At 45.1% G+C, this 9,961-nt stretch overlaps 1 long non-coding RNA gene across 1 annotated transcript; it reads left to right on the forward strand.

Moving 5' to 3' along the window:
• The first annotated feature begins 2,140 nt into the window (after window positions 1-2,140).
• LOC116547220 lies at window positions 2,141-5,663 on the forward strand. Its single transcript, XR_004266985.1, has 3 exons — window positions 2,141-2,302; window positions 4,088-4,207; window positions 5,602-5,663. It is a non-coding gene; the product is annotated as an uncharacterized LOC116547220 (long non-coding RNA).
• Window positions 5,664-9,961: the final 4,298 nt, after the last annotated feature.

The raw sequence follows: 9,961 nt of genomic DNA on the forward strand, positions 1-9,961 counted from the left end.
TTTTTTTTTTTTTTTTTTTTTTTTTTTTGAGACGGAGTCTCACTCTGTCACCCAGGCTAGAGTGCAGTGGTACGATCTTTGCTGTCTGCGACCTCCGCCTCCTGGGTTTAAACACTTCTCCTGCTTTAGTCTTCTGAGTGCTGAGATCACAGGCATGCACCACCACACCTGGACAAGTTTTGTACTTTTAGTAGAGACAGGGTTTCACCACGTTGGCCAGGCTGGTGTCGAACTCCTGACCTCAGGCGAGCCGCCAGCCTCAGCTTCCCAAAGTGCTGGGATTACAGGCATAAGCCACCGCACCCGACCTGTTTTCTTTTGTTTTAAACTGTGTGTGTAGAATATTATAATGTGGTCACTCCGGAAATAGGAGTCTCCCTCCTCCCCAGGGTGTGTTCTTGCTGTTTGCTGCAGTGGTTATTTAATGACTTTTCTGATTGTGAAGTCTCTATCTTTTCTCATGAATGCCCATTTCCTCCTGTTCTTTTAGACTGGTGGTCAGCTAGTGATAGGACAGAGATTTCTTTAAACATCTGGAAGCCAAAAAAAAAAAAAAAAAAACCCACAACACACTCCCGAGTTTGTAGAAGGGGCCTGCATGGCTGTGGGGTCAACCCTTCCACAGTGAAACAGGTTTTCTCTGCCTTCACTTTCACTTCCTGCTTGTGCAGAGCTGGAAGACCAGCCCGATGTGAGAGCGTAGGGCTCTCGCAGGCCTCTTCCAAGCTCCTGCACTGCTCTGGTCTTATAGGTTCCAAGCCTTCATTCCCCAGAGCGTTTTATTCCCTGGCCTTTCCTCCTATGCTGTTTGGCTCCTCTGTTTTTTGCCTCATCTGCTCTCGTGGCCCCAGGCAGCAGAGACTAACAAATTTGTTGTAAACGTTTCCTACAAATGTCCTCCAGGTAGCACCTCAGCACTTGGAGAATGTCCAGTTGGCTGAGATCAAGGCCAGCCCTCGAGCCATACCCCAGTTCGCCGTTGCAAATAAGGCCCCTTCTTGGAACCTGAGCTGGGCGTGTGGTCTGTTACCCTCAGGCCACCACAGTCTAGGCAGTAGGAGAGGGACCGGGATGAGTTAAAAAGCCACAAAGCTGTTTGTTCTGAGATCCAACTGGATTATCTATGATTTTTTTTTTTTTTTTTTTTTGAGATGGAGTCTCGCTCTGTCGCCCAGGCAGTGGCACGATCTAGGCTCACCACAACCTCCACCTCCCAGGTTTTGAAGCGATTCTCCTGCCTCAGTCTCCCGAGCAGCTGGGATTATAGGCATGTGGCACCACGCCTGGCTAATGTTTATATTTTTAGTAGAGGCGGGGTTTCACCATGTTGTTCAGGCTGGTCTCAATCTTGTGACGTTGTGATCCACATGCCTCTGACGCCCAAAGTGCAGGGATTACAGGCATGAGCCACGGCGCACGGCCTCAACTGGATTACATTAATCAAGTGTTCCTCTCGTTACTGCAAGCTTTTGATTAGTTCCAAAAAAGTGGAATGTGACTTTTTTTGCCAGTTATTTGTTGCTCCCTATTTTCGGTGTTTCATTCATGTTCTACACGGGATCTCAAATTTATATGAAAAGAAATCTTCCATCAGTTCCGCAGATGGGAAAAAATGCTGAAAAGAAACGCTGTGAAAACATCACCAGTGTGGCCTGCATGCTGGACACTACCGTTTGCCCTGGGTGTTGGGTTCTTTCTGTCTCTGTTTGTTGATTGCTGCACAAGGATTGCTGTGGGCCTCAAGACCCACTGGGAAACGATCCCTTTTCCAGATCAGTGCCTGGTTTGTTGAGTATACTTGTCAAACTGGACTTTCATACACCTATGCTTTTGGATGAACCCTGTTACCTATCCTAGAAATTAACAGAGAAAATTGACAGTGGATTGACAAGAATGAGAATCCGTTCTAAAGAATTCCAATAGAATGGAATCCTTTATTACTAAAACAATGCTCAACTCAAGTCGACACACATCCCTCATTTTGACTTCATTAGCTCCGGCACAGAGACAACTTTTTGAAAATACACAGCTAAAGTTGTCCCAGCTTTATGTGCTAGACCAGTTTTTCAGAATACACAGCTAAAACTGTCCCTGCTTTAAGGGCCCTTTTAGCTGTGTATTTTGAAAAAGTTATGTGCTCTCCCAATAAAAAGCTACTTTTGTTGTTACTTTTGGTCTCCAGGAGAAGTGGGAGTCCTTTTCAGACAGCATGGGAAACACATGAGTCCTTTGGAGTTCTCTTGTCTGCCCCTGAGGTTGCAATAAGGGCGTGAAGCACTTTGGGAGGTGTCCAGACACACAGGTAGGCTTGCTACAGAGCAGCTTCACCCTTGGGGTGTGCTCCTTGTCATCATGAGCCATGTCTGAACGAATTAATCCCATTTCATAAGCAAGTATGTTCTCCGTTTGACTGTGCTGTTGTTTTGAATCAGCAGCCTCTACAATGCTTTAACTTGATAGCCATGAATAATTTTGTTTTACGTAATAACGTGTTGGATTGAGGAGGAGGCAGCATTGGAAGAGAAGGAGGCAGAATGGAGGTGTGAATTAGGGAAAGGTGTCCGTTCCTTTGGAGTATGGATGGGTTCAAAGCCCCCCGCATAATACTAAGTATTTGGCTGGACACTACAAGTTGTGTGTGAAGCCTGTGTGTGTGTGTGTGAGTGTGTGTGTGTGTGGGGATGTGTGGGTGTGGGTGTGTGTCTGTGTGGGTGTGTTTGTGTGAAACCTGTTTGTGTGTATGTGTGTGTGTGTGTGTGTGTGTGGGTGTGTGTGTGTGTGGGGGTGGGTGTGTGTGTGGGGGTGGGTGTGGGTCTGTGTGGATGTGGGTGTGTTAAGCCTGTTTGTGGGTGTGTGTGTGGGTGTGTGTCTGTGTGGGTGTGGGTGAGTGAAGCCTGTTTGTGTGTGTGAGTGGGTGTGGGTGTGTGAAGCCTGTTTGTGTGTGTGGGTGGGTGTGGATGTGGGTGTTTGTCTGTGTGGGTGTGGGTGTGTGAAGCGTGTTTGTGGGTGGGTGTGGGTGTGGGTGTGCGTGTGGGTGTGAGTGCGAGTGTGTCTGTGTTTCTGTCTGCAGACCTGAGAAGCAGATGCTTCTTCCTGTGGTAGCATGTAACTCAGAACCTTGGAAGCCCTCCTGAAAACGCAATACATGTATGTTTTAAGACGTTTATGTTGATGATTGGTGAGAGCGTGGTGATTGAAACCAGCTCATTTCAGATGTACGACTGAGGCCTGCTCAGCTTTGCTCAAGAGGGTTCTTGACTCTTACTTTGCAGCAGGAGCTCCTAAGTGAATCAAGCCTTTTCGAGAGTTTCAGTTGGAAAGGCAGGATTTCTCAGGTTAGACCCAATGTTGAAATTTGAACCGGGCAAATTCTCAATAGAGACAAGAGTCCAAAGACGGTGCTGATGGAATCTAATGTCTTTTGATGTTGACTTCAATCCGTTAAAGCTCTTGTGAAGCCATTGAACTGTAACATTGGGCCTGGGGGAGGCAGTGCACCCTCTGAAATTAGAGGTCCGAAGATTTGGATTTGATTTGCGGCCCTGTGCCAGTCAGTCAGCCACTCATTTTCAAGTGACAAGCCTTAGTTGGGTGACTTTCTGTCCCTGTTTCTCGATTTCTGCACAGGGATTGCTGTGGTCCTTAAGGCCCCCTGGGTAACGATCCCTTTTCCAGCTCAGTGCCTGGTTTGGGGAGCCTACTTGTCAATCTGGATTTTCATACACCTATGCTTTTGGATGAACTCTGTTACCTCTCCTAGAAATTAACAGAGAAAATTGACAGTGGACTGACAAGAATGAGAATCCATTCTAAAGGATTCCAATAGAACGGAATCCTTTATTTCGAAAAGAATGCTCAACTCAAGTGGACACATATCCCTCATTTCGACTTCATTAGCTACGGCACTGAGAGACAACTTTTTGAAAATACACAGCTAAAGCTGTCCCAGCTTTATGTGCTAGACCAGTTTTTCAGAATACACAGCTAAAACTGTCCCTGCTTTAAGGACCATTTTAGCTGTGTATTTTGAAAAAGTTGTGTGCTCTCCCAATAAAAAGCTACTTTTGTTGTTACTTTTGGTCTCCAGGAGAAATGGGAGTCCTTTTCAGACAGCATGGGAGACACATGAGTGCCTTGGAGTCCTCTTGTCTTCCTCTGAGGGTGCAATGAGGGCGTGAAGCACTTTGGGAGGTGTCCAGACACACAGGTAGGCTTGCTACGGAGCAGAGCTTCACCCTTGGGGTGTGCTCCTTGTCATCATGAGCCATGTCTGAACGAATTAATCAGATTTCATATGCAAGCATGTTCTCCGTTTTACAGTGCAGTTGTTTTGAATCAGAGCAGCCTCCACAATGCTTTAACTGGATAGCCATGAATAATTTCATTCTACATAATAACGTGTGGGTTTGAGGAGGAGGCAGCGTTGGATGAGAAGGAGGGAGAATGGACGTGTGAATTAGGGAAAGGTGACTGTTCCTTTCGAGTATGGATGCGTTCAAAGCCCGCCTCATAATACTAAGTATTTGACTGGACACTACCAGTTGTGTGTGAAGCCTGTGTGTGTGTGTGGGTGGGTGTGGGTGTGTTTGGGTGTGGGTGTGTGTGTGTGTGTGGGTGTGGGTATGTCTGTGTTTCTGTCTGCAGACCTGAGCAGCAGATGCTTCTTCCTGTGGTAGCATGTAACTCAGAACCTTGGATAACCCCAGCCCTCCTGAAAATGCATACTTGTATGTTTTAAGACATTTATGTTCATGATTGGTGAGAGCGTGGCGATTGAAACCAGCTCATTTCCCATGTACCACTGAGGCCTGCTCAGTTCTGCTCAAGAGGGTTTTTGACTCTTACTTTGTAGCAGGAGCTCCTAAGTGAATAAAGATTTTTGAGAGTTTCATGTGGAAAGGCAAGATATCTCAGCTTAGACCCAATGTTAAAATTTGAATCGGGCAAATTCTCATTAGAGACAGGGGACCAAAGACGGTGCCGATGGAATCTAATGTCTTTTGATGTTGACTTCAATCCATTAAAGCTCTTGTGAAGCCATTAATCTGTAACATTGGGCCTGGGGGAGGCAGTGCACCCTCTGAAATTAGAGGTCCAAAGATTTGGATTTGATTTCCAGCCCTGTGCCAGTCAGTCAGCCACTCATTTTCAAGTGACAACCCTTAGTCGGGTAACTTTCTGTCCCTGTTTCTCGATTTCTACACAGGGATTGCAGTGGGCCTTACGGCCCCCTCGCAAACGATCCCTTTTCCAGCTCGGTGCCTGGTTTGTGGAGTCTACTTGTCAATCTGGATTTTCATACACTTATGCTTTTGGATGAACTCTGTTACCTCTCCTAGAAATTAACAGAGAAAATTGACAGTGGATTGACAAGAATGAGAATCCGTTCTAAAGAATTCCAACAAAACGGAATCCTTTATCACCAAAAGAACGCTCAACTCAAGTGGACACAGATCCCTCATTTTGACTTCATTAGCTATGGCACTGAATTAAGTGCTACTGCATTAGCACTTAAAGCAGGGACCGTTTTAGCTGTGTATTTGGAAAAGGTGTGTTCTCTCCCAATAAAAAGCTACTTTTGTTGTTACTTTTGGTCCCCAGGAGAAATGGTAGTCCTTTTCAGACAGCATGGGAGACACATGAGTCCTTTGGAGTCCTCTTGTCTGCTTCTGTGGGTGCAAAGAGAGTGTCAAGCACTTTGGGAGGTGTGCAGACACACAGGTAGGCTTGCTACGGAGTGGAGCTTCACCCTTGGAGTGGGCTCCTTGTCATCATGAGCCATGTCTGTATGAATTAATCACATTTCATATGCAAGCATGTTCTCCGTTTGACTGTGCTTTTGCTTTGAATCAGAGCAGCCTCGACAATGCTTTAACTTGATAGCTATGAATAGTTTCGTTCTACCTAATAACATGTGCGTTTGAGGAGGAGGCAGTGTTGGATGAGAAGGCAGGAGAATGGACGTGTGAATTAGGGAAACGTGTCTGTTCCTTTGGAGTATGGATGGGCTCAAAGCCCCCCTCATAATACTAAGTATTTTCCTGGACACTACCAGTTGTGTGTGAAGCCTGTGTGTATATGTGTGTTTGTGTGTGTGTGTGTGTGTGTGGGTGGGTGTGGGTGTGTGTCTGTGTGGGTATGGGTGTGTGAAGTCTGTGTGTGTGGGTGTGAGTGGGTGTGTGTTTGTGTGTGTGGCGGGCTGTGGGTGTGGGTGTGTGTCAGTGTGGGTGTGTGAAGCCTGTTTGTGTGTCTCTCCCTAGTAGTGTTGTGTGACCACTTGTCCCAGAGCAGGACCCCATATCCTAGTGAGACTCTAGTCACAGTCGCCTTCTTCCCTAGTTGTTGTCGAATAAGATGCTCAAGGCTTTGGTCCAAGAGTCCTCTGCATTCCCAAATTCTTGAAGCCTCCTTTCATTAAATGGGCCTGATAGTTTGCACATGCCCTTCTAGTAATCTAAGAAAAATTTATTGAAAAAGTCCGTTTGTTCATGTCAGTAATCAGGGCCATGACCAGGGGCATGGCTCATAAATATCTCTGGACTGACACTCACCAGACCCTCAGGCTAACACCACATACATTATTTCAAGTGAGAGAATGCTCTCTGGGCAGAGAGCAGCAAGGGACACTGGGTCTGCTCAATGGGCAACCACAGCTGTGTCAATCCCTCCCACCCCACAAATTCCTCAGGGATGGGCAGTAGAGCCTGGCTTCACTGAGCCTGACTCTGCAGTTGTGTTCTGCCTGGGTGTGGTCCCAGCACCCACTTCCTTTCAGGTCTGGCCTGCCAGACTCCCCTCTTCACCAGCCCCTAGGACATGAATAAATACATGGAGTGAGGTAGAGGCAGGCAATGTGGGGGACACATTTGCATCCATAACTCTTCCTCTCTGAGGTCAGTGTAGAGGATAAGAGGTCTGGGCCAGGCCACTCCAGCTCTGGAACTAAGGAGAACTGTGTTGAGCATGGCCTGGACTACTCTCCTGCTGCTTCTCTCTCAATTCTCAGTTAGGAACAGGCCTCTCATGTCCAGGCCATGTACCTCAGGTTTCACCAGTCCCCTCTGGCTAAGATCTTATGGCAACATTATGCTGGTAGGTGACCCAACACCCTTGTGCATCTGTGTCTACAGGTTCCCTCTCCCAGCCAGTGCTGACTCAGCCATCCTTCCTCTGCATCTCCAGGAAAATCAGCCAGGCTCTCCTGCACCCTGAGCAGTGGCTTCATTGCTGATTTCTACTGGATATACTGGTACCAGAAAAAGCCAGGGAATCCCCCCACCCCCAGTATCTGCTGGACCACTACCAAAATTCACTTCATGACTGGGGCTCCAGGGTCCCCAGCCACTTCTCTGGATTGATAGTCCAATAAAGGGCCCTTGCTCATATCTGAGCTCCAGTCTGAGGATGAGGCTTACTATTACTGTATGATTGAGCACAGTGGAGCTTCTCAGGCTGACACATGCAGGTGGGGAAGTGGGACAAACCTCAGCTTGCTTAGAGTCTTTTTCTCTGATGATGTTTAGATCTTAAAATAACTTGCATATACAAACTCCACATGGAAACACCTTCTGGCTCAAAAAGTGCTCTCTCAATTTTCCATTGACTGCTTCTGAAGCTTTAGGAATGCTGAAAACAAAACCAAAAAACCTAGAGATCCCACTGAAGTGTTGTTCAGTTACATGGATTTGCTAAACCCTCAGTCTGTAGAGGTGTTTTGTTTTTATTTTCTTGAAAGGAGGGAAATTAACTTTTTCCAGTTTTCATTTCAGCCAATGGTTGAAGACTACCCCAGCAGGTGGATAGTCTCCTACAGCATGGACTCTGTCTTTGAGTGGTCAGATGAGAGACCTCCCCTTTCCTCCCCAGACACCTTTTTCTAACCCTGATCAGCTATGCTTCGGGCTGCCTGAGGCTCCCTGTGACTCAGGGATGAGGTAGCAAGGTGTGAAATGCTGAGAAATTCAGACCTATAGGACTTTCAGCACAGAGCTGGCCTGGCTCACACACAGTTACCTGCACCTTCAGTTTTCATGTCAGGAGGTTGGGGATTGGGATGGAAGAAAATAAGGGCCTGAGGCCACCAAACTTTTATGTGGGGCACAAGAGGGTAGAGTGGAGGCTACCCAATTGCTGGAAAAACACTGAACCTTCTCCAGCGAAGTTCGGAGAAGTTGGTCTCATGGATGTGACTTTCCTACCACTGATCCACTCAGAACATTAAAAACCCTCATGAGAGGGATGAATGGGATTTCCTGGGCTCACAGGAACTGTCAATCCAAAGAGTTGAGCTTTGTAAAATATTTGAAGATATTTATTCTGAGATTATGTAGTATTTAGTTTTCTGTTCTTGTGTTAGAATGCTAAGGGCAGTGGCCTCCAGCTCCATCCATGTCCCTGCAATAGACATTATCTCATTTTTTTAATGGCTACATACTATTCCATAGTATAGATGTACTACATTTTCTTCATCCAGTGTACCATTAATGGGCCTTTAAGTTGATTTCATGTCTTTGCTATTGTGAATAGTGCTGCAATGAACATACAAATGCATGCGTCTTTATAGTAGAACAATGTATATTGCTTTGGTTACATACACAGTAAAAAGATTGCTGGGTCAAATGGCAGTTCTGTCTTTAGGTCTTTGAGAAATTGACACACTGTCTTCCACAGTGGTTAAACTAATTTACACTCTCACTAACAATGTAAAGTCATTTTTTTCTCCACGATCTCATCAGAACCTGTTATTTTTTTTACTTTTTAATAATAGCTATTCTGACTGGTGTGAGATGGAGTCTCGTGATTTTGATTTGCATGTCTCTAATGATCAGTGATGTTGAGTTTTATTTCATAGAATTGACGGCTTCATATATATCTTCTTTTGAAAAGCATCTGTTCATGTCCTTTGTCCACTGTTTTTTTAGAGGGAGTCTCACTCTGTCACCCAGGCTGGAGTGCAGTGGTGCAAGCTTGGCTCACCACAACCTCCACATCCCAGGTCAAGCAATTCTCCAGACACAGCCTCCCAGGTAGTTGGACTACAAGCATACACCACCACACCCAGCTATTTTTTTTCTTTTTTGTATTTTTACTAGTGACAAGATTTCACCATATTGGCCAGGCTGGTCTTGAACTCCTGACCTGAAGTGATACACCCTCTTTGGCCTTAGAAAGTGCTGGGATTACAGATAGTAGCCACTGAGCCTAGCCTCTGCCCACTTTTTATTTTATTTTATTTGTAAATTTGTTTGTTTCTTGTAGATGGTGGATATACCTTGTCAGATGCACAGTTTACAAAACTTTTTTCCCATTCTGTAGGCTGTCTGCTCACTCTGCTGATAATTTCTTTTGCATTACAGAAGCTCATTAGTTTAATTAGGCCTCATTTGTTAATTTTTGCTTTTGTTGCAATTGCTTTAGAATCTTTTTAATAAAACATTTGCCCATGCCTATGCCCTCAATGGTATTGTCTAGGTTGTCTTCCAGCGTTTTTATAGTTTTGGATTTTATATTTAAGCCTTTATTACATCTTGAGTTAATTTTTGTATATGTTATAATAATGGGATCCTGTTTCAGTCTTCTGCATATGGCTAGCCACTTAGTCCAGCATTTTTTATTCAAGAGAAAATTCTTTCCCTGTTGCTTTTTCCAGTGTGGCCTTATTTCTGGGCTTTCTGTTCTCTTTCACTGCTCTGTGTGTGTCTTTAAACCAGTACCATGCTGTTTTGGTTACGGTACCCTTGTACAATAGTTTGGAGTTGGGTAACATAATGCCTCCAACTTTGTTCTTTTTGCCTAGGATTGTCTTAACTATATAGACTGTTTTTGAGATTAAGACATAAGAATCCATTTGAAAGATATGAAAAATCCAGGAGCTGGTTTTTTTATAAAAAAAAAAAAATTAAAAATATAGACTGCTACCTAAACTAATAAAGAAGAAATGAGAGAAAGTTCACATGAACAC

Source organism: Sapajus apella, unplaced genomic scaffold (genome assembly GCF_009761245.1).
Source record: "Sapajus apella isolate SASKATOON/1434 unplaced genomic scaffold, GSC_monkey_1.0 scaffold2386, whole genome shotgun sequence".
Lineage (NCBI taxonomy): Eukaryota > Metazoa > Chordata > Mammalia > Primates > Cebidae > Sapajus > Sapajus apella.